This window comes from Macaca nemestrina, chromosome 2 (genome assembly GCF_043159975.1).
Source record: "Macaca nemestrina isolate mMacNem1 chromosome 2, mMacNem.hap1, whole genome shotgun sequence".
NCBI classification, from domain to species: Eukaryota; Metazoa; Chordata; class Mammalia; order Primates; family Cercopithecidae; genus Macaca; species Macaca nemestrina.
Genome location: NC_092126.1, coordinates 133806894 through 133832883, shown reverse-complemented (window position 1 = coordinate 133832883; position 25990 = coordinate 133806894). Strand labels below are relative to the sequence as shown.

General features: G+C 37.3%; 1 protein-coding gene and 1 long non-coding RNA gene across 2 annotated transcripts in view; one reads left to right on the top strand and one right to left on the bottom strand.

Annotated features, from left to right (window-relative positions):
• Window positions 1–25990, bottom strand: part of LOC105479572 (uncharacterized) — a 381347-nt gene that overhangs the window by 91189 nt on the left and 264168 nt on the right. The window contains exon 7 of the long non-coding RNA XR_011620186.1: window positions 6985–7049. This is a non-coding gene — a long non-coding RNA (uncharacterized lncRNA). The remainder of the gene's footprint in view (window positions 1–6984; window positions 7050–25990) is intronic.
• The window catches only part of LOC112426309 (MyoD family inhibitor domain containing 2), a 112218-nt gene that overhangs the window by 15125 nt on the left and 71103 nt on the right, over window positions 1–25990 (top strand). The window lies entirely within an intron of this gene.

The window sequence follows — 25990 nt, the reverse complement described above, 5'->3', positions numbered from 1 at the left end:
GTACTTTTCAATCATGAATTAAATTCAACTGTACTTTGGTGATCAGAAGCCTGTGAGTTCATGGTAATAACACTTTTTAGTTTCAGCATTTTCTTTAGGTAATCAAATGATACTTTACAAATTACCTGACTTCTTAACACATACCCCACAAAAGGAAAATAGTAATAATAACCAAACGCTTAAGGAAGAAAATATTTTAACTCCTCGTTTTACATAAGAGAGGAAACTAAGTCAAATATTTTTCCATCCTTGAAGAAAGAATTTAATGCACTTCATTTTAGAGAATTCTGATAACACAAATATACACATTGCTCCACAGGGTACCCAGACATATGCAATAATAAGCCTTCATATTTCTGTCTAACCAATTGAAACTACAGAGATTATATAAATTTGTCATTAGTAACCAGAGAAGCTAAATAAACAATGTGAAGGTTAAACAGAAGCATAGTCTAATTACAACCTTTGAGTGGCTCAAATATCTGAACTCTTAATTTTCACCAAGATCTCCAGTTCTTGTTGTGGTCTAGAGCAAGCATCTCACAATCTCTATCTATTTGAACTTTCCCCAGCTTATTTAAGTAAGCAGATAGGCCCTTTGGTTCTTTTGCTTTATTTTTGTAAGGACTCATTTTACAATAACTAATTAGTAAGAGCTGGGCAAAATAATTCATACTCTTATTTAAATCATCCAATAGTAAATTTGACAAACAGCGTACTGTGCATAAACATATTTTTTTAAGTAAGCAAGGTTCAGAGAGAAATAGGTGTCTAGCATTTCAGAAAAACATTTTGATAAGAAATAATATATTACTTAGTTCATCAATCAGCATACCTTGATTAAGCCATTGTATGTGTGTGTGTGTGTGGTGGGGGCGGCGGTTGGGGAGCATGACAGTATTAGATCAAATATTGACAATAAACTAGACCAGAAAGTCAGGTCACATGGGATTTCTTAGCCATGTGAAAGTTTACTCTAAGGGCAATGGGAAAACATTAAATGGCACTAAGCACAGAGAGGTCGTTATTAGATATGCCTTTTAAAAAGACCACTGTGGCTACAGTGTGGGGTGAAGAGTAGAAAAAGCAGATTGGCAGAAAGCTGATAGGCGGGCTTACAGTAGCCCAAGCAGGAGTTAAAAAAAATGGCACTGTGAATGAAGAAAAGAGAAGTTTTAAGAACTTGTTGAAAGTTAGAATTGTCAAGACTTCCTGGTAATTGGTTGTGGGGATGGAAGAAAAGAAAACATCAAGGACAAGGTCCTAGTAGCTGGGTAAATGATCATGCTTTTTATTCCATTGGAAACACAGGAAGAAATGTAGGGTAGATTCCACCTGGTGTGAATTAAGTAACTAAATGATTTTTTTAAATTATCTTATTTGGAAAATTGTATTAATCAGTGTCATGGTGTGAGAGGTGATGGGTTCTATAAACTGGGACTAAGTGTTTCTTGAATTCTGGTTATCTAAAATTAGGTCCATTTTCTGGTAGGCTCTGGAGCCCGTAGTTAATAGTAAGAAAGCATCATGTTAAGAGTTTGTTTCAGTCTCTTACTTAGGGAGACAATAAACTGATTTGGAAAGGGAAACAAAACATAGGATTTAAATTAAATGTCACTGCATCTCATGTTTCAAACTACAACTTATTTGGGGGCTCATGGCAAAAGGATGTCTACGGTTAGTGATATGGGTAAAAGACTCATTCATTTTATGTTTGCTTTATTACAAAGTAAAGAAAATGTACTGATAAAAAAGGCTTTCACCCTTTCCCTACCACTAACACTGCTGCTCATTGAATGAATTGTAAGATATAAAACAGACTCAGAATCCTGTTGATGTCTTTAACAAGTTAATACATATTAGCCACAGTTTTAAATGGGTGTACAAAAAGCAGTAAGGTTTGCAAGTCAGGACTGGTTCTATTTCTACACGTAATTTAGCTTTATTATTTTCCTGAAGGAATATAATGAGCAAGTATGAGAAACAAGACAAAGATCAAGTGGGAGGCACATTTCTATTAAACCACATTCAGTTTCATAAAAAATTATGTATTATAGTTATACCAAAATGCAACATCTTTGCCTAAGAGATTCAACATGAATCAAAAGATATCATGGATCAAAAGATACAGCACTTTAAAATATTTGCATTGTAGTATTTGTATATTTATTTGTTTATTGATTGATTGATTTCTGAGATAGAGTCTCACTATGTCACCCAAGCTGGAGGGCAATGACACAATCACAGCTCACTGCAACCTCAACTGCTTGGGTTCAAGTCTTCCAAGTACTTAGGAATAGGACTACAGGTGTGCACCACCAAGCCTGGCTCATGTTTAACTTTTTTGTAGAGACGGGATCTCACTATGTTTCCCAGGCCAGTCTCGAACTCCTGACCTCAAGTGATTATCTCACTTGACCTCCCAAAGTGCTAGGATTACAGTAATAAGCCACTATATCTGGTCTTCCATTATGGTATGTAAGCCATTGGGAATAATTCAGTCAGAGTTGAGTCTTTGGAAGCACACATACCTATATTTGAAATCTGGACTCATCAGATGTTAATCTTGGTCAATTGCTTAACATTACTGAAACTCAGTTTCCAAAGCTATAAATAAAAAATCATGATGGCTCCTTTGGTTGCTTCCCCATCATCCATTCTTCTAAGAAATCTCAATTTTGTTCAGGAATCCACACATCTCAGGGCAGTCATGCATTTCCAGAGTGATTCCATCACCAGTCTCAGAAGTTGGAAGATTTCTGACTGGTTTAACCCAATAATGGTGGTCCTACTGCCCTTGCCAATGATCATTTTATGCAACAGATCATTGATTATTTTAGGCAACAAATAATTTTGGACAATGAGACATGACAGCCCGTCTGCTAGGGGCTTCTAGTAAAGGTTTTGTGGGTTTTTGTTTGTTTGCTTCAGGAGAAGTGAGTTGGCTGTTTTACTTTGCTTTGTTTTTGGATCATTGGCTCCTTTAAGACGGTTCACAAAAAAGATAGTCTCCTACTTTGGATATTATCAAATTGCTACGTGATGCTTGAAACTTCAGAAACCATCTTATAAGAGAAGCCAGACTGAGCAAAAAGCCACACGTCTAACCTAAAATGACATGGAAAAAAAAATCTGGATTCTTAAAAGTGTTGTTGTACCATTGATTTAATCAAACTTTGAGCCATTCTACCTTTAAAATTTATATGTGAGTCATAAATTACTTTATTTTTTAAGCCAGTTTGAGTTGAAATTTTCTGTTATTTGCAGCTGAAAGCATGCTAAGTGACCCGGCTACCTTGCAGAATGAGCAATAATGAATGAAGAGCACTTCACACCCAATAATGACTACTATTATTATTTTACGTTTTTTCTCATAGTCATTTTTGGGACCTCTTTCTCATTTTTTCTGACTTTTTTGAAACTATCAGGGAATATATGGTTTCTTATTCCTTTCTATATTCTCCTACATACCTACAGTAGTGTCTGTCAGCAGTGAATGCTTATAAATAAATGTTAAATTGAAATAGAATCAAATCTAAGTATCATTACTACTTGTACTACAAGGTCTATTCATGACCTAGGGTGAAGAGGTTTCATTAGCAAAAAAAGAAAATGTTTTATAAAGAACACTATTCAAAAAATCAATTTAATTAATGTAATTTTTATTCTAAAGGATATGTTTTTAGTTCTACAGAAAACTGTAAATTTCTATACACTAGTTTTTAAATGCTGGGGTAGTATTATTTTGAACAACTGACATTTCTAAAACACTGAGAAAAGGAAACTTAGATGAGACAACTTAAAACATGGTAATGTCTTTATAAAGCCAAGCTGTATCCTTAATAAAAATTGATAAATATTAAAATGCACCCAGCTGTTGCCCCAAGTACACTCATACTCTTGGGCGATAGCTTGCGCTTCTGCTTGTGTGCTCCCTCTGTCATCAGATAACTTTGCTCTTTTTTTCTGGCTCCAAGAGTCTCTTTAGGCCTCAACATGTAACACAAAAATAAACAAAGTGATGAAATTGAAAGTGGTAAGTTGATTCTACTGATTAATAAATATAACCAGGCTCCTAAGACCTTTTTTCTTTCCTTTCAGTAAGGTTCAGATACTCATTGTTATTTTTTTTTCTTAAGACCACCTAGAAGAATATTAATGCAATTTTAAAAATCCAGTTACTTCTGGTGAAATAGAATGTTTTTCTGGAAAGAGAAAATGGGAAGGAAAGGAACAGACCTACCAAAAAAAATGTCTTATTTGGTGGCAAAAACCAAGCTAACACCATTTTATATCACTGCGGCACCCAAGTAAGGCACAGATGTTTTCTTTTCACAACCTCTAACTAAAATTTAAAATTTCCTTCAATCAGAAATATAGGCAGCATCACAATAGTAGGATCAGCATCGTCGGTGATTTTGTCACTAATAGAAATCAAAGATATTTTCATATCTATCTCATTTCTATTGTTGCTGATATTAGAAAGTATCCTTGGCTCTCATTCCCAAATTAGTTATTCCACTTCTAAGTCTTATGTAATGTATTGATAAGGATGCACATATACAACTATATCACAGTTTTTTACATATTTTGATAATTGCATGTAATTGTTTTTCTTTGTAATACTATGTACTTTATTTTATGCATTTAAGAACATTATTCTAAAAGGAGTCTGTAGGCTTCACCAGACTTACATGACAGAAAGTATTAAGGAATTGAACTGATGGGAGCTGAATACTTCCAGAAATCTAAAAAGCTGGAGGGAGAGCAGCAGGTGGCGAACGCCAAATTTTCTTTCTTTTCATCATATAATATGCTACTTTTTTTTTTTTTTTTTTTTTTGCTTCAAAGCACAGAAATCAAAGTCCTGCACTGTACTACCTACAAATAGTCTTTATTTATTCTGAAAAGATGAAACATTTAAATTGTTATTAATTAATCGTATGTATGTTTTTCTTGTTAGATAATTTTGAATCATAAATATTCTAAGGCTATTATTGAAAGTTCATTATATAGTATTTCTATCAAGGTGATTCTACCTTCAAAGAAAAATTTTTGAACATAACGACAATTTTTTATTACAATTTCATTGTGTAACCATGAAAAGAAAATAATTCTGGCCGGGCGCGCTGGCTCACGCCTGTAATCCCAGCACTTTGGGAGGCCAAGACGGGCGGATCACGAGGTCAGGAAATCGAGACCATCCTGGCTAACACGGTGAAACCCCGTCTCTACTAAAAATACAAAAAAATTAGCCCGGGGGTAGTGGCGGGCCCCTGTAGTCCCAGCTACTTGGGAGGCTGAGACAGGAGAATGGCGTGAACCCTGGAGGCGGAGCTTGCAGGGAGCCGAGATCGGGCCACCGCACTCCACTCCAGCCTGGGCAACAGAACGAGACTCCGTCTCAAAAAAAAAAAAAAAAAGAAGGAAAAAAGAAAATAATTCTTTTCTTTATCTGCAGTGTGTGTGCGTGTGCATGTGTGTGTGTGATCAAAGATCTAGTTTTAAGTATTTGTACATCATAAAACAGAAAACATTTGGAAATGAATTGTTTTTATCAATCATTAGGGAGTTTAAATAGTCATTTTTCATAGAGGAAAACTCATCCCAAAGCTAGATAGATAAAAAATCATTTGGCATAAAAAATAATTACAAGTTTATAAACTATCCTTTTTTAATGTCTCTCAAACCAAAGGAGTCAGACCCACATGGCTTGAATTCAAGCTTCATCTTTATGATTGTTTCCTGATTGACCTTTGCTAGTATTACTAGTGTTATCATGCTTGATAATAGTAAGTGACAATAATTGAGTTTACTATGTGTCAGGCATAGTGGATTTAGCTGAAGATTTCAAGACCAAAAAGATATATATAGCAATGGCTCTCAGAGGCTCCATTCTAATAAATAGATACTCTATATTAAAAATAATCAAATAAATATAATTGTTATCAATGAGTAAAAATTACAAGATGTATTCTTTAATCACTTAATCTGTACAACAACTCTATGTGGTATTATTATCTCCAATTCATAAAAGGAAGCTTGAATTCAGAGACATGGAGTGATTTGTCCAGTACCACACTACTATAAGGGAGACACAGAGCTACCAGTATATCAGGAGAGACTTAAATACATGAAGTATTCATAAGGGAATAGCTTTATACAATAATCATGTTTACCTTCTTGAAGGAAGAGACTATTCAGCTTTGAAACCGTTGTGTCTTGTCTATGATAGTAATGCTTAATGAACGAATGAATCTGAGAAATAAAGGAGAACCATTGCAAAATGTTGCATACAATTTAAGTAAGAGGCGAAAGATGAGAGAGCAGAAAATATTAGACTCCTACATTCTTCCAGGAAGGCAAAGATCAGATCACCAGACAGCATATCTTGGAAGAAGAGTATTAAAACGACAATGTATTATTCAAAATTTAGTGAGCATCTATTACATGAGGAGAAAAGACATGTTATCTTGAGCTGTCTGTTTCTAATCTGTTGTCAGTGACTCACAGGAGTTCCGTGTTGAAGGGGATTCTGAGTGGCAAAAAGCTAGCAAATCTGTCATGAGTGAAGCCACAGGGGAAAGTGACAGCCAAGGGTTTGTCATTTGTGGATCCGACGTTCCCAGCACTGTGCTAAGTTTTTATATATTGTCCCTTCTCCTGAGAATCTCAGAATGTGATGAGAGATAAGACCAAATAAACAGAAAAAGTACAGTACAATACAATGTGAGAAGTAGAAGAATAGAGCTATATACAAGATTCTAGGTCCATCTGGAGAAGGTAGTTAAGAGTTCTACTTAGATAAATTAGTAATACGATATATTAGTTATAATCATAATGATAACAGTATACATGTAACACTGTCCTAAGCAGTTATGTGTATGAATTCACTAAATTATCTCAAAAAATAATATGAGTTGACTGCTATTATTATTCCCATTTCACAGATGAGAAAATAGAGTCCTAAATAATGTAACTTGCCTGAGGTCAATACCTGGTAGGTGGAGGAGCTGATTTCAAACCCCAGATAGTCTGGCTCCAGGGCCCTGGATGTTAAACATGCAAATATGGGAAAAATACTTTTTATGGTAAAACTGCTTTCAATAATATTCTTTTCCTTAGTAAAAAAATAAGTAATTTGGAACTGCAGTGATTTAAGTTTAACCCAGGTAACATTGTTAATGAAACTTCAAAAGCACATGAATCAGTTACATGAATGACATTTACTCTTTTTTGTTTAACTTTTATCTTCAGTTCAGGGGTACATGTGCAAGTTTGTTACATAAACTTGTGTTGTGAGGGTTTGTTATACAGAATATTTCATGACCCAGGTTTTAAGACTAGTACTCATTAGTTATTTTCCCTGATCCTCTGTGTCCTTCTACCCTTCACCGCCCAGTAGGCCCCAGTGTGTGTGGTTTCCCTCCCCGTGGCCATGTGTTCTCATTGTTTAGCTCCCACTTATAAGTGAGAACATGCAGTGTTTAGTTTTCTGTTCCTGCGTTAGTTTCTAAGGACGATGTCCTCTGGCCCCATCCAGTCCCTGCAAAGGACATGATCTTATTCTTTTTTATAGCTGCATAGTATCCCATGGTGTATATGTACCACATTTTCTTTATCCAGTCTATCACTGATGGGCATTTAGGTTGATTCCACGTCTTTGCTATTGTGAGTAAATGGGTTCCAATCTCTTGTCTTCAAAGTCAGAGGTTCTCTTTTTGTTTTTGCTTTTGTTTTTAGAAAGTTTCATAGAGTCTTGCTGGAAATATGAAAACTCAAATGCAAACTTTATTAGTTTACAACTTGGAACCAGGCTAACTTCACTCTATAAAATTGTAGAGCAGTTTACAGAAATAAATCTTAGGGATTAGCAAGTACACATTTCTTGGTCTTGTCCAAATTGCTATTAACACACTTCTTGGTAGTTAACATTCATTAAGTCTCTCTAATTAGATAAAACCTATAAATGAAATACACCATGACTCTTGCTTTCATGAAACTTTAACTAGAATGATGTAACAGTTTTAAGAGTTGCACTCATGAAAACCATTCAAACTGAGCTTTAAAACCAAGTTCATTCCAGGATTTTAAAAAGCCAGAAGCCAATACGTCTGTTGCCCAAAGGCATGGAAACCCCTTCTGTATGACAGAAGGGTGGTGGGAAAACTAGAGATCAGGGATCAGAAGTAAAGCATAGTTAATAATCTTAAGTTTATTAATAGCACATATATTAAATACTTGATTCTTGACATTTTACACATTCTCTTAAAAATACATTATGTACTCACCATCCAGATTTAACAGATGTTAACATTTGGCCATATTTGCCTTTTTCTTTTTCTTCTCTCTCTTTTTTAACAAAAAATAAGCATTACATACTCTTTATTCTGTTACTCTGTATGAAATCAAGATTCTAACTTGAAGCCCTTTGAAATACAATCATCCGAACCCAAATGTTATTGTGGTAATAGCTCCAAAAGCCTGACCCCAGTATGAATCCCTTTAATCTGCCCAAGAACCAGGTAGGTGGTGGACACAACCAACCTCATTGTATAGATGAGATAACAGAGGCTAGGGGAGGCTGACATGTGTGATTTGAACCCAGCTCTGTCTAGTTCTGAGACTGACCTTCTCAAAGTAATGTGATGCTGTATGTGGGATTCAAATCCTCTCTTCAAGGCCATTGCTCTTTGAACCATTCTACAGTATGCAGGAAGAATTTCAGTATTGATCAACCTGAAGAGTAACCATCCAGTTTCAGGTTCTGCAAAGTCCAGGCCCGATTCCTTCAACCACTATTGAGCATTTACTATCTGCAAGGCAAGTGCATTGAAAACACAGACCAACCAAAAAGCAATCAGTCAGAGGACTGCATGAGTTTACAAGGCTCCTACAAATCTATTTCAGTGTCTTCATTCCTGATGAAGCTGGGAGTCACAGGCATCTCCTGCCACAGGACTGCTTAAGCTCACAACCACCTAGTGCTGCTGTTGATGCCGAGATAAATGCATTTTTTTAACTTTATTATTAATATACCCAAGATCTATTGGTAGAGAGAATCATACTGAGGTTCCTGAGTCACTAGCCTCAACGTCTTGATGATTGAGATGTAATCAACTGTTTTTTCAGTCTCCTGCTCCATATTTTTCTTATTCTGAGTGACAGGCCTGCCTGGACACTCAATGGTTATAAGATTCATTTTTTATCATCCCTTTTACTATTTCATTCTGGGGAGAGAATGTTGGCAGATTCATGAATTCTACAAATATTTATACCTCTCTTTTCCAGGCACTGCTATGGGCATCCTTCATAAGGAATAAACCGAACAGTCATAGATATTTGTATTTTAGTCAGGAATAGGAGACAATAAATAAACTAACAAGCGTGTAGTATGACTGGTGACAAATAAGCAGGAAGGGCATAGATAGGGTAGTTGAGGAAGGTCTCTCTGATTTGGCAGCATCTTGGCAGAAGCAGAATGAAATGAGGGCAAGAACCATGTTTAGATCTAGAAGGAAAAGATTTCCAGCATAGAAAATAGCAAGTGCAAAGTTCCTGATTCAGGAGAATGCTAGGCATGTTCAAAGCCAACAAAACAGAATGAACCAGGCTGAGTGATAAGAGCTAAGACCAGAGGCTCAGAGCCCAATCATAGCAGGCCTTGCAGGCCATGATTTGACTTTAAATTTCAATTTGAGAGATAGGGAAAATCATTAGCTTCTGTAAGTAACATGATCTGATTTACAAAGTTTAAGTGGTAGGGTTAAGACACATTAGCATTTGATAGGGGAGCACATCAGATTCCATGTGGTGGGTACATCTTCTTAAGTGGTGTGTCTGTTACTGAAACAACAGGAGTTCCTTCTAGGTCCCATTGCTCACTGCACAGAAAGCCAATTCCTGAGACAGCAAATACTGCCAGGAAAGAAGGCTTTTTTGGTTACTGCATCCCAGGAGATGGGAGCAATCTGTTCGGTAACAGATTCCGGTTCCCCGACCCATTTCCCCAGCTGAAACACCTGAATAAAAAAGCCTTCTTCCCTGGCAGTTCTTGTCTCAGTGATTGGCTTTCTATGCAGCAAGCAAAGGGACCTAGACTGAACCCCTTGTGTTCTGGTAATGTGTCTGTCCAGGTGGTCTTCCATCCTAAGCCAGGACTAGCTTTGTGCAGTACACAGGATGCTACTGTACAATCAAACATTACCCAAGATGCTTTTTAAAACTGAAGATTTCATGGGCCTCACCCAAGGTGTGATGAAGTAGAATTTCTGTGGCTGAGGCTAAAGAATTTGCATTGTAAACAAGGTGCACTTATGATTCATATGTGCAAGAATGTTGAACTACCGGAATCAGGGAAAACTTTGAAGAGAATGGGATTCTCTATCTGAATTCCAAAGACCAGAAGGAGTTCACCTGAGGTGGGGCAAAAAGCAATGATGGTGAGGATTCCTCAGGGAGAAGAACCATCATGCATAAATACCGAAAGACATAAAATATCAGATGTTTAGATTCCTGTGTATGATTTGACATAACTAGAGCAGTTTGTTTGTTTTGAGATTTTACCCTGTGCTAGACACTTATATGATCTCATTTGATCACCTCCATTACTATTAAAGAGACTTTAAGGAAAAATGCATGTCAGAGAACCAAAGAAATTAAATGGCCTGTTCAAGATTACTTAGCTAGAAAATGGTAAAGACAGAATTCTAGAAAACAGGGTTTAATTCTGAAGCTTATGGTCTTACCCATTAGACAGAGGAGAGTCAAATAATGAAGTCTGAGAGAGAATGGATAAGATCAGGAGGTCCTTGAATGTCTTCCTGTAAACCAAGAAGTTAGAGCATTGACACAAATCTGGGGAGGTTACCTTGAAGAAATTTATGCAAAGGAGTGACATGATCAGAAGTGAACTTTAGTATGATCCTTCTGGCATCCTGACAACTACACCAAAATTGTAGAGGCCAGGAGAAAATTTCCTCTTTACCCTCTGAAACATCCTTGAAAAATCAATTCACAAAAGGCTGATTAATAGGAGAAAAGGCACACAAAATTTACTAACATGTACATGAGATCCTTCAGCATGAAGACCCAAAGATAAAAGGGAAATTGTCACTTTTTATACATAGGTTTAACAAACTATGTACGGCTGTGTAGACATATGATCACACAAAAAGGGTATGATCTAATGCTAATAGACTGAGTGGGGAAACCCAACAAGGCCTGTCTGTTTAGATTCTTCTTGGACTTTCTGTGCAGCGTCCCTTTCTTCTGGGTGTGGGGCAGTACCCTCTCTGGGATGGGGGTTTCATGACCTACAGTCAAACGAGGTAGGTCATATCATGTCTCTATGGCCAGTTTTTACACAGAAAGGCAGGGCAAAAGTAAGAGTAATGTTTTTAGGTTTTATGGCTGACTTTGGAGACCTGCCTTGGGGAAGAGGTATTCTAGTTTCTATGGCTAGCCTCAGAGAAGAATGAGACTGAGAGACAGGAGGGCAGGGAAGAACCTTTGCTTCTGAGGCTGCTTCTGAGACCTTCATTTTAGGATATCATTTCCTGAGTCCCAACATTCAATACAGATAAAAGTAAAGATAATGCTTCAGCTCAGCTCCTCTAGAAAGCAGGACTCGAGGCAAGGGTGAAAGTATTGATGCCTCATTTGAGAGTTGCATGCCTAGGGTGGTAAGGGTGAAGAAATAAGGTAAGTGTAGGAGGTTGAATAATGGCCACTCAAAATGTCAGGTCCTGATTCCTGGAACCTATAAATATTACCTCGTAAGGAAAAAGGGCCTTTGTAGACGTGATTGAGTTAAGGATCCTGACATGGGGAGATTATGTGGATCACATGAGTGGCACCTAAATTGAATCACAAACATGTTTTTAAGGGAGAGGAGGAGGGAGATTTGACACACACAGAAGAGGATATGATGATGCAACCATGGGGACAGAGATTGGAGTGCAGCAGTCACAAGTCAGGAAATGCTGGCAGCCCCAGAATCTGGAAGAGGCAAAAAATAGACTATCTGTGAGAGGCTCCAGAGGGAGTGCAGCCTTGCTGACACCTTGATTTTGCTCCAGTGAACCTGACTTCACACTTCTGGCCTTAAGAACTCAGAGATTTTTAAGCCACCAAGGTTGTACTTTGTTATAGCAACCTTAAAAAACAAATACAGTAATGGAGCAAAGACAGGATCTTAAGCAATATGATGTCTTCCTATTCTGGCCACCATTTGACAAAGAACCAGGAAGTGACACAGCAGGTGGGTTGGCAGGTGTAGTTGTGCAGCCCAAGAGACTTCTCCAGAAGATATGCAAGGAGAAGCCATGCCCCAGAACAGCCCATGGAAGGAAAAGAGGAAAAGCATTTATGCCATCCAGCTCCTTGGCAACTGCTTAGGAAGCCTGATTCCACACCCCAGGGTGTGTGTTTGCATCTGTAAATGCGGAAATGGAGGAGCCACTTAATGCAAATAGGACTCAGCATGTGGTGCAAGACAGTCATGCAAATCTGAGCCTTCAATCCAGATTCCGTCTGGACTGGGAGCTCACCAAGAGTGCCAGGAAAGGTGATGATGGGGTGACACATTTGGCAAGAAGAAAGTAGTTGAGGAAACCTGAGAAGGTGCACAAGATTTGTATGTGGTACAGGGGATGAAGTGAAAATGACAATGTACTCAGAGATGTGAAGGAGATAAAGTCCAGAGGTCTTTCTGATGAGTGTGATATACAGACTTGTAGTTAATCAAATGACCATTGGAATCAAACTTATTTGGTTTCAAATCTTAGCTCTATGACCCACTCCATATGTGATCAAGGATGATTTGTTTGATCTCTCAGAGTCTTGGTTTCTTACCATCTGTAAAATGAAAATAATAATATGTACTTTGCAGGGTTCTTGTGAAACACTAGTGCAAAGCATTTATCACAGTGTTTGGCACATAGGACTTGCTAAATAAAAATATGGAATGACAGTTATTGTTGTCATGATTGCATGTAGTGAGTGAAGCAGAGGAAAGAATCTATCTAGTATGTCATTTGGAAGTCAGGCTTGGGCAAATGAGAAGATGTTAGGAAAGGGAGAAAGCTTGACAAGGGAGAAAATTAGAAACTGGTAGGCATCTACATACAGATGGATTTTCTCAGAGCAACTTCACTGTTTTCCTTGACCACCTAGACCACTATGAAAAGGAGAAAGGAACTATTCACTGAGCCCCAGACACATGTCAAACACTAGCTCTCTACATTACAATTGTTATTTCATTTGTTTTTACAACAACCCTTTGGTTTGAGGTGGCTTGCTATCCTTTATAGAAGAAGAATCTGAGGCATAGGAGCATAAGTGACTTTGTTAAGGTCTCCTAGTTAATACTTAGTAGAAACAGAGCACCAACCTAGATGTCTCTGATTTCAAGACCTGGGTTCCAACCAGGTTGGATATGCCCAGTATATTCATCATACAGGCTCAATTGTACAGAAAAGACATATTCTAGAGCCAAGTAGTCAATAAAGGCATTCAAATCTATTAAAATAATATTGCACCTGAAAACACCAAATGCTGACAACAGCACAGAGTAACTGGAACTCTCATACACTGTTGATGGATGTATAAATTGGGACCATTCTGGAAAACTGCTAAGCAGTATTCACCTATGGCTAGAAGTCTTCCCATTCTACAATTATTTCTACTTCTGGGCTTCTTCCCCAGTGTTTATGTCCACCAAAAAATGTTCAAATCAGCTTTAGTCATAATATCCAACTGCTAGGAACAGCCTAAATGTCCCTCAACCATAGGTTGGGTACATACACCTGTGTAGTCCTGGCATGGAGTACTACAAAGCAATTTTTGAACTACTGGTACACACAAAAATGTAAATGAATCTTTCAGACAAAATGTTAGACAAATAAAGTTAGATATAAATAAAAGAATATACACTATGAGCCCATTTATGGTAAGAACAGGCAAAATAATAGTAATAGAAGAAGTTGGGGGCAAAGGTGCTGCTGACTGGGAGGGGGTGATGAGAGCTGTCTATGGTGCTGAAATGTTTTTTGTCTCGGGGTGGTGGTTAGATAGATGTACACATTTGTAAAAATTGATCAATGTATATACTTAAGATTTGCTCACTTTATTTTATGTAAGTTGTATCTCAACAAAAATTTAAAACATTGAGAGGGCTAATGAAATCTGGCCAGTAGGCACTCAGTCATCTTTCTCTGATAAGACTGAGTTCCATCTTAATCAGATCTGTCTTGCCCTTTTATCTCCTGTACCTGGCATGTAGATCTCAACAACCATTTATATAAAAATTGTGCATGCACCTGCGGTATTAAGCAAGTTCCCACACATCCTCAAGCACATCCCTCCCTGTTTCTTTTTTTTTTTTTTTTTTTTTTTTTTTTTGAGATGGTCCCTCTCTGTCGCCTAGGCTGGAGTGCAGTGGCGTGATCTCAGGTCACTGCAAGCTCCATCTCCCAGGTTCACGCCATTCTCCTGCCTCAGCCTCCCAAGTAGCTGGGACTACAGGCGCTCGCCACCACGCCCAGCTAATTTTTTTGTGTTTTTAGTAGAGACGGGGTTTCATCGTGTTAGCCAGGATGGTCTTGATCTCCTGACCTCGTGATCTGCCTGTCTCGGCCTCCCAAAGTGCTGGGATTACAGGCGTGAGCCACCGCGCCTGGCCCCTCCCTGTTTCTTAAGTGAATCTTAGACTGGGGTGGCATCATGCCCTGAAGCTCAGGAGGTGGTGGGATCCTCCCCATACTTGACCATACTTTCATTAGCAGAAATAAACCATAAAACCAAGTAGCAGTTTTGCAGTATGACACAGCAGTATTGCTTGCATTAGGCCAATTTTCCACTTATGACAGCAGTAATAGCACTAAAAGCCAATAAAAGCGGTCTGTTCGTTCAGAGATCAGCTTTTATGGCTTATTCTAAATATTATCAAGTGAATCAAGAGCCGTCATTATAGTGTCTAAAAAGCCTTCATACCTTGTAAGCAAACAGTGTGACTTTGACAAATAATCATTAGCGTGCCTGTGTGAGACCAGTGCTGGGGGAAAAAGTCAAATAACAGATATTTCCATTTACATAAGTCATTAAGGTATTGTTGGTTAGTTTCGGAAAAAACAAAATGGATTTCATATGTAAAATGATATACTATCACTTTCAACAATTCCAGTATTTTTTGTATTGTATTTCCAGGCAGCTGGAGATAAGGGCTCTGTTCGTTGTTCCACCCTTCTCAGTCCTTAGGAACATATCAGGAAAGTTTGATAAAACTACTGAGGTCTCAGCTAATCACACAGACTCAGCCAATGTTTCTCAAGTCTCACTGAAAATAAATCTCAATAATTCTGATTTCACTCATTTCAAATTTGATAATTATCCATGAATGCCATGCTAAAAATTATGTGTGTATGAAGAGTTCCTTAAGAAATAATAAAAAAAATCCAGTGAAAAACCAATGCATGTTTACCTTATTAATGTGAGGATTTCTCATTGATTACGGTTGAGAACATAAACTTTCTGGAGTGTCATTTGACAAAACTGCAATCTATTTTGAAGGATTTGTCAATTTTTTTCTGTGTTGGGGCAGATAGTAAATATTTTTGGCTTTGTGGGTCATGTCGTCTTTGTCACAACTATTCAATTCTGCCATTATGGTGTGACAACACAGATAATACATAAATTAATGAGCACGACTGTGTTCCAACAAAACTTGACTTACAAAAACAATGCAGTAGGCCATACATAGACCATGGGTCACAGTTTATCGACCTCTACATTAGATTATTAGAAAGCAAATGAAGGCAAATCCACCATGGTATCCTCAGGTAGGTGTCTAACACAAAGCACAGATTAGATATTTGATAAATATTTACTAAATAAATAAACACTGAGTGAATCATAGTTCTTAAAAGTTCATATAATTCATTGGCCAGCCACTTCTAGATATTATCCTAAAAAAAAAATGAGAGGCATATGTAAAGATTTGTTATGGGTATTTGTTGCAATGTTTATTTATAATCACAAGACAATAGAATTAGCACACATTTCCAGAAGTAGGAAAGTGGATGAAGAAAGCATGTTCATAAGGTGGAATAATATGCAGTTATTTAAAATGACAGTATGCAAAATTGGAAGAATAATATTTAATGCTTTTAAAATAGCTTTAAATACACTGAGTGAAAAATTGTACTAAAAGAAAGTATTTTTCACTGAACAAATATTTATTGAACACCTGCCATATACCAAACATTATTCTAGACACTGGAATTCAGCAAGAAAAAACTGGCAAAACTCCTGTCCACATAAGTTATATTATCTTATTATCTTAATTATAATTGTATTTTTGTTAAAAAGAGTATGTATACATTTTTTTTTAAAGTTTGAAATGTTCTTCATCAAAATATTTTAAAAAGTTTATTGTGGGAGAATAAAATCATGGGTAATTCCATTTATTTTGATTAAGAATATTAATCAAAGCTGATTAGTTACCATGATTTGCATCAACAATGAGCAGTCTGATTTTAAGTAATTATTGCCTAATTAAACACAGGGTACAATTTGAGTTTTAGCATATTTTAGCAGAAAAGTTCTTATTTTAAATGAAATTTATTTACCAGGTCCTCATATAGCACTTATTATATGCTATAAACTTCTCAAAGTACTTCACAACTTATTTAATTGTACTTCACAATTTATTTAATCCTTTCAACAACCCTTTAAGGTAAGTATTATTATCTATGATGAACAGATGAGGAAGCTGAGGCATGGGAGATTGAGTAAATGACTTGCCCAAGTCACAGAGCTAATGAGTGACAAGTCCAGGATTTAAACCTAGGCAGTGCAGTGCCAAGGACTGTATTCCCTGTTTTTTTTTTTTTTGTTTGTTTGTTTGTTTGTTTTTGAGACAGGGTCTTGCTTTGTCACCTAGGCTCTGGAGTGCAGTGTCATGATCACAGCTCAGTGCAGCCTTGACCTCCTGGGCTCAAACGATCCTCCCACCTCAGCCTCCCAAGTAGCTGGGACTACAAGCACATGCCACCACACCCAACTGATTATTTTATTTTTGTTTTTTGAAGAGACGAGGTCTTACTATGTTGCCCAGGCTGGGCTCAAGTGATCCTCCTACCTCAGCCTGCCAAAGTGCTGAGATTACAGGTGACTGCACCTGTAATAATTAAGAATAATTATTAAAAATATTAAGAATAATTAAGATTATTTTATTAATAATTATAATATTACATAAAACAGGCAATAGTTTATTAACTTTTTTGTAAGTTAAAATTCTAATATTTAAGTGACTATAAAGTCAGTGAGAATGGTGACTACAGCAACTTCTGTTTGGAGGTTATAAATAACAGCTGCAGGCTTATATCACCTGAAGTGGTGGTTTCCTTTGAGTTTCTGTAGTTTCCTTTGAGAGACAAGGTACCGAGAACCTTTATTCTCACAGATAAATAGTTTCAAACAGTAATAGATTTTATTACCCCTTTTTATATAACTCATTTTGACAAACTGGTAAAGTTCTTTAACAGAACAAATCCGGAGTTTACAGAAAGAATAGGACATTTGGGTTTTAAAGTTACATCACTAGCAATATCTAATAGTTTTTATAATATTCCTTAATATGTATTCAATTTGGAAGTTTCCTTTTTAAAATATTTTTATATTTATTTTAAGTTCCAACGTACATGTGCAGGATGTGCAGGTTTGTTACATAGGTGAACGTGTGCCATGGTGATTGGCTGCACCTAACAATCCATCACCTAGGTATTAAGCCCCGCAGGCGTTAGCTATTTATCCTGATGCTCTCCCTCCCCACCACTCCATCCCCAACAGGTCCCAGTGTGTGTTGTTTCCCACCCGGTGTCCATGTGTTCTCATTGTTCAGCTCCCACTTATAAGTGAGAACGTGCAGTGTTTGGTTTTCTGTTCAATTTGGAAGTTTCTTACTAAGTTCTTCAGTGAACTTAACATTAATTATTTGAAGAAAAACACTTTTCAAATATATCTTGTAACGCTAAGTTGATGAACAATGTCATTAAAAAATTATATATCAGTGCTCATTTCTGTCACATACTCATTCCATATTTCAAGATAATTAAGCTTATTTTGTCGAATATGATGATTCTAAACCTTGTTTCATTTCCATAAGTGATAATGTATATGCAATCGAAAGCTCCAAAATATTAAAATTTGAGTTGCCTGGTTTAACTACCTGAGATTATTTAAAAATATCAACTGTCTTTCTCTACACACACACAAACACTCACATCCCCCATCCCCCACACATATGTATGAAACCATAATTTCACATTATTTTCTAAAGGTATTTCTTTAGCCCAGGCACACACACACAAACACACACACACAAGGAGGCTTAATTTCTTATTTTTATTTATAATATTAATAATGGCATCTTTGTTTTGAGAGCAGCCAATAAATTTTAGCATCAAAAAGAAAATTCTGGGCCGGGTTCACTGGTGCCTGCCTGTGGTTGCTCTGGGGGCCAAGGAGGGAGAATGACTTGAGCCCAGGAATTTGAGGCTTCAATAAGCCATAATTGTGCCACTGCACTCCAGCCTAGGCAATAGAGTGAGATTCTGCCTTGGAGGAAAAAAAAAAAAAAAACACCATAAAAATAAAGGAAATTCTGAACCTCTTTCTACATTTGACTGCTAAACAAATCTGAAAATCTGAAAAAGCTACTCTTTAAAAACTGGGATTGATTAGTAATGCCTGCCATTGGCACAGGCCTGCGGAATGGCAGCATATGTGTGCCAAGTCCATCTGTACCTTGCCTTTTTCTCCTTTGATACTGTCAAAATGCTCTTATAAACCAAACACAAGACCTGCGTTTCTTTTTTTTAATGTCCTCATAGCTCAAGTGTTTCACTAGGTTTGACCTTTTCCCAATTAGGTGATATAACTGTATTATCTGGAGTTTACTGTTTTAGGGAGGATTTTTCTGGACGATCTCCTGGGTGATGGCAATGATCCCAAAAACTCCTGGAGAGAAACAATTCTGTGATCTCATCCTGAAGCTTTTAAGACTTCCCTTTGGATTAAAGGTCTTAGCATCTCATTTTTATGAAGAAAAAAAGAGGTGATAAGTACTATATAAACACATATTTTCTTTAGAGTAGTCTTCAGAGAAATTGTTGAGTCGACTAAGATTTAATGAACTCACTGGGCTTAGCACACTTGCTATTCCATCTCTGGGGACAAACATTCACATCTGCATGAAACCTCATGCATACCTTTCAAGTCTCAGTGATCACCGGGATGAATCTTAGGTTTGTCAGTCCTTTTCGGATTGTATTCATCTTCCTTGTACGGCAGCCTTTCCCAGACAAAACTTGGGTCACTGGCTGGACTTCCCTTGACAACAGGTAGGCAGGACAGTGAGGAGGATATTTGGAGGTGGAGTGATAACGGAGGAAGTGATTTGACCTGGACTGAGGCCTAAAGGATGCCAATTAGAATGCACAGGGCCATAAATGACTCCTCAGAGTTTTTGCAGAATGTTAGTTACTGGCGGTCTCCTTAGAATTTTGTTTCAGTGATTTCCTCTGATCTCTTTTTTATTTCCTTTCCTTCCCAAAGTCTTGCCGAAAGAAAATTCTAACTTTGTGAAACAAGCAACATTCATTTATCCTTTCCAATGGGAACCTGGAGGAAAGTATGGGGGAATTAGAGGAAGGATACTAGTGTTTGTACATTCCAGCAATGCAATGTATTCTATCTAAACTCAAAATTCAAAATGTGCTGAACAGTTTTTTATAAAGTTAAACATGCACTTGCCATTTGACTGGGCAATTCTACTCCTAGGTATTTACCCAAGAGAAATAAAAACATATGTCCACATAAAGACCTGCACGGGAATGTTTATAGCAGCTTTATTCATATTACCTAAAACAGGAAACATCCAAACATCCATCAGAGGAGAACAGATAAACAAATTGTGGTTTAATTCATACAGTGGATTATGCCCAAGCATTGCAAATGAATGAACTCAACAACACGGATGAATCTCAAAAGCATTATATGGAGCGAAAGAAGCCAGACACAAAAGAGTACATAGTGTATGAAATCCTAGAAAAGGCAAATGTAATCTATAGTAGCAGAAAGTGGTTGCCTGGGGCTGGCTGGTAAGGGTGTGATGATTGCAAAGGAGTGTAAAGGAGCATCTTGGGGAGATAGAAATATTTTTCATTTTAATTGTGACGGTGTGCCCTTTTGTCAAACCCCCACTATGCATTTGGAATGGGTACATTTTATTGTATGTACATTACATATACTTAGGACAAAATAAATGTGCTGAGCAACTCTTGGCATGTGATATTTAGGGATTGTTGTTATTTCCTTAAAAATTGTAAGCCATAGCCAGCCACCGTGGCTCACGCCTGTAATCCCAGCAGTTTGGGAGGCCGAGGCTAGCGGATCACCTGAAGTTAGGAGTTCAAGATCAACCTGGTCAACATGGTGAAACCCTGTCTCTACAAAAATACAAAAATTTGCTGGGCATGATGGCAGGTGCTTGTAATCCTAGCTATTTGGGAGGCTGAGGCGAGAGAATCACTTGAACCTGGGAGGCTGAGGTTGCAGTGAGCCAAGATCATGCCATTCCACTCCAGCTTAGGTGACAGAGCAAGACTCATCTGGAAAAAAAAGAAGTGTGAGCCATAGCAATTTTGGCCACTGTGATTTAGTGCTACATTTTCATTCTTTCAGATGCTCAGATTCAAGGCTCCGCTGTACCCCTAACTCCAGAGACCTCCTTACATGAGTCAGTCACTTGCCTGAGTCTATTGTTTTGGCTATAAGATGAAAGTAATGGATCAACCAGAATTTACCAACTGGTGGCCTATGAGTCAAATTTGCTCAACATTTGCAAGGCCAGGGTGATGTTTGTTAAATAGTTAAGTAAATTAACATTTAAAAATCAGAAATTTATCGTAGAAATTCCAGACTTCTGGCTTCTCTGAAAAACAAATTTGATGATACTGAATCTGCATCCCAGACGGTTCCAGTGAGCCGGAGGTGATTAGCCACAACACAGTTTATTCGTGCATAATGCTCTCCAGTTTACTCTGCTTCCTACCAGGTCTTTTCAATGATTTACATACCTACCTAGTCCTGGTCATTTTGAGTTTGCAAACCCTAAAGTAGATCAATGATAAATAACAGATCCTGAAGATAATTAGGTTGGTGCAAAAGTCATTGCTGCTTTTGCCATACTTTTAAATGGCAAAAACCACAATGACTTTTGCACCAATTTAGTATAAACAACTTCCCAGCTTTGAAAAATGGCCTGTTATTTAATTTATTGTTTTTCTTTATTCTCAATATTTCTTTTTTATTATTCTACTTTAATTTCTGGGATACGTGTGCAGAACGTGCAGGTTTGTTACATAGGTATACATGTGCCATGGCGGTTTGCTGCACCCATCAACCCATCATCTACATTAGGTATTTCTCCAAATGCTATCCCTCCCCTAGACCCCCATCCCCTGGCAGGGCCCAGTGTATGATGTTCCCCTCCCTGTGTCCATGTGTTCTAATTGTTCAACTGCCACTTAGGAGTGAGAACGTGTGTTTTTGGTTTTTGGTTCCTATGTTAGTTTGCTGAGAATGATGGTTTCCAGCTTCATCGATGTCCCAGCAAAGGACATGAACTCGTCCTTCTTATGGCTGCATAGTATTCCATGGTGTATTTTAAAAATAAAATTTTAATGTACTAAAAATCCATCCCAGGAAGTCACTCACTCATGTATATACATAGAGAAAACACTGGCCAACTGTGAAATTCCAGCCAACCTTCTGCAAACACTGAACTCGGACTAAGAAAGCGGCCATGTATGTACGTACTTGAGAAAGTTTCAGTAATTAAAGTACCCCAGTACTGACAATAATGAGAGGTAGCCACTGTCAACAAGTGAATGTAACACAAAACTTAGCGCTTAAACAGATCTTGTAATTTATATGTGTTTGGTCTGTGTTTTTCTTTTCTTTTTAAAAAATTTAATATTAGTTTAGGGATCGGGGTCATATGCTCTTTATACAACTATTTTTGGAAGTTGTTTTTATTTATTTCCCATGCTTTGAAATATTTTGTAATGTGGTGGTATTTGCTGTACCTTAGAAACTTGAAAGAACTCATTTGTAAAACCAACTGATCATTGAGACTTCCACCACTTTTTTTCAAAGTTGTTAGTCTATTCTACTTGTCTACATATTCCAAATTTCAAAATAATCAAACATTTCAAATTTATGTGCATAATGCTGTGGCTGGCATCATTGGATTTCTTCAACATTGTATTTTTGCCGTTCTTCATTACCTGAAGGAAAAATAAACTCATGGATTTATTTATCACTGTACTCTTGTCCAGTTCTTTTTCTCGATCTGTTTTCCCTTCCTTCTCTTTATTTAAGGATCATTTTCTTTTTCAAATTTCTTGAGATGAATATTTATTTCAGTTGTTGTCACTTAAGAATAGTAATTTTTCTAAGTTTATATTTGACTCCTTCCTTAAGTTTGGATATTTAGTGTTATCACGGCCTTTGTTTTCTAAATGAGATGTAATTTTGTTTAAATTTCTTCTTTGCCCTTTTAGCAATTTAGAGAATAATATTTAAACGTTCAATAGACTAGGCACTTTTAAAAACAGTTTTGTCATTAATTCCTAGTTTTTTGCCACTATATTAAATACAGCTAGTACATTTTCTGCTGTTAAACAAGAACCTTAGACAAATTAAATTAACAGACTTTAATTGAACAAAGAAAATGTCATGAATTGGGCAGCCCCTGACCCAAAATTGGTTTAGAGAGACTCCAACCCTGCTTCATGGTCAAAGAATATTTATGGACAGAAAAAAGAAAATGATATACAGAAAATGGAAGTGAGTTACAGAAACAGCCAGATTGACTAGAGTTCAGCATTTGCCTTACTTGGTTAGAACAGTTGACTGCCTTTGATTGGCCAAAACTCAGGGATTGGGACCTACGTAGGTTACATGGTGTTTATGTATCCAGATACGTTACAGTTCAGTATATTCATAGAAACCTTTAGCTCGAATGTGAAATATATAACAAGCCAGCTTTAGGCTAAACTTAATTTAACACTGCTTTTTGGAATTTATTTCTTTTTATGACCTAGTCTGTAATTGATAATTATTAATTTTTGTGAGTATTGAGTGTGGATATTCCAAATAAATATATTCCACAGATGTTTAAAATTAATACCTATTTATCTGATATGTCAGCCTTGTAAATATTATTATTCCACTCTTTATATGTGTATATATTTTTTTAACTTTTGATAGGTTGATAAAGGGACAATAATATATCTTATCACAGTACAATTTTTTTCTATTTCTTTTTTTATTTAACCTTTGTAATATACAAGAAGGTTAAGATTTTTCCTGGCTCAAAGGAGCACACTAAATTTTAATTGCTTCCATTGTCAATTATTAATAGTGGCCATACATAACATGTGCTCCAGAAAAAATAATTCTTATGAACTGAGATTTTATAAATTTATTGATACAAAATATTTAGTAAGAATAGTTTGATTATTTTGTAAATGAAGGAAAAATATTTATGAAGCAAATAATCAGATATAAAGTAGATACTTCATTGAAGTATTTCTCTAAAGCAGTTGCCAAAATCAATAGATTTTAAAGAGAAGCTTTTAAAAATCAGCTGCAAAAACAAAAGAAGAGTGATACTGAAAATTTAATGGTTTGACAAAGAAAGCTACATGTCAATATACATTTGACCAAACCCATAGTGAACCCAAATGTGAACTATGGCCTTGGAGTGATGATGTGTCAGTGCAAGTTTATCAATTGTAACAAATGCAACATACTGGTGAGGATTTTTTTTTTTTTTTTTTTTTTTTGAGACGGAGTCTTGCTCTGTCACCCAGGCTGGAGTGCAGTGACGCGATCTCGGCTCACTGCCACCTCCGCCTCCCGGGTTCAAGTGATTCTCCTGCCTCAGCCTCCCAAGTAGCTGGGACTACAGGTGCACACAACCACGCCTAGCTAATTTTTTGTGTTTTAGTAGAGACAGTGTTTCTCCGTGTTGCCCAGGCTGGTCGCGAACTCCTGCGCTCAGGCAATTCGCCTGCCGTGGCCTTCCAAAGTGCTGGGATTACAGGTGTGAGCTACCGCGCCCGGCCGGGCAGTTTTGATAATAAGGTCGCCGTGCATGCGTGGGGGCAGGAGTATATGCGATATCTCTGCACCTTCCGCCCAATTTTGCAGTGAACCTAAAACTACTCTAAAAACAATGAGGTCCTTAAATATTGCAGGAGAAGAAAAAAGAGGGTGGGGGAGGAGAAAAGGGAGGAGAAAGGGGAGGAGAAAGGAAAGGAAAGGAGAAAGGAAAGGAGAAAAGGAAAGGAAGGGAAGGGGAAGGGAAGAAAAGGAAAGGAAATTGGGCCCTTGACTCAAATTCGCAAGTCCACTTTTCAAAAGGTAAACGAGTTATCTGGATACATTAGGACTCATATTAAATTTCCATTTTTTATTTAACAAAACTTGTTTCCTAAAAACAACTTCACTCTCACCCACTGAAGACCCTTTATCTTAAATAGTTTACTATGAAGCTGCAATAAAAAAAAAAAAAATGTTATTTTAGGCTGGGCGCGGTGGCTCCTGCCTGTAATCCTAGCACTTTGGGAGGCCGAGGCCGGCGGATCACGAGGTCAGGAGATCGAGACCATCCTGGCTAACACGGCGAAACCCTGTCTCTACTAAAAACATTACAAAAAATTAGCTTGGCGTGGCGGTGGGCGCCTGTAGTCCCAGCTACTTGGGAGGCTGAGGCAGGACTCTGGATCACGTGAGCCTAGGGGATCCAGGCTGCAGTGAGCCATGATTGTGCCCCTGCTCTCCAGCCTGGGTGACAGAAATGAGACCCTGTCTCTAAATAAATAAATAATAATATAATATAAAAATATATATCTCTATGATAAGTAGAGAAGCAAAGCAGTTACAGTTGCCCTAAAATGTTTATATTTAATAATGATTACAGTTTAATCAAAACCGTGTTGAACTATATAAATTAAAAATTTGACATTAGAAGTACATAATTAAATATAAGTCATAATAGATCAAATCAACTCACAAAAATACATAGCTAAAAATAAGTTTCTCCTTCAATAAAAAGGCAGAAATGTTTGTAAATATTTTTAATAAAGCAACATTCTGCTTAAGGCTACTAAACTGAAGAAAAAGACATAGTAACCAAAATAGTGTAAGAGACTGGTTCAACAAACTTGGTTCCAAAGACAAAGAGATTTCACATTCTCTTTTCTGAATAAGCAAACTTATTTGGTGATATGATTAGGCTTTGTGTCCCCACCTAAATCTCATGTTGAACTGTAATCTCCATAATTTCCATGTGTCACAGGAGAGACCAGGTGGAGGTAATTGGATCATGGGGGCGGCTTCCCCTATGCTGCTCTCCTGACAGTGAGTCTCACTTGAGATCTGATGGTTTTATAAGCGTCTGGCATTTCCCCTATTGGCACTCATTCTCTCTCCTGCCACCCTGTGAAGAGGTGCCTCCCATCATGATTATAAGTTTCCTGAGGCTTCCCCAGCCATGCTGAACTGTGAGTCAATTAAACCTCTTTTCTTTGTAAATTACCCAGTCTTGGGCAGTTCTTTACAGCAGTGTGAGAATGGACTAATACATTTGGTAAGGTGCAAAACACATGGAGAAAATGTCCCTTATCTGCTTACCTTTGCCAATCAGTTTGAAAAAATATTAATGAAGCACCTTGATAACGCAACCCCACCCTAAAAGTCCTGAGATGGCTGGGAAGGTTCGTTCATGAACTTGTGTGTTAGTGTGAGTGTGTGTGCAGGGAGTATGGAGGTTGCATGGAGCACGGTGGGGTGGGTTGGGGTGGTGGTCATCACATCCTAAAATCAAGAGATTTCCTGCCTTCTCTGCAATCTCCAT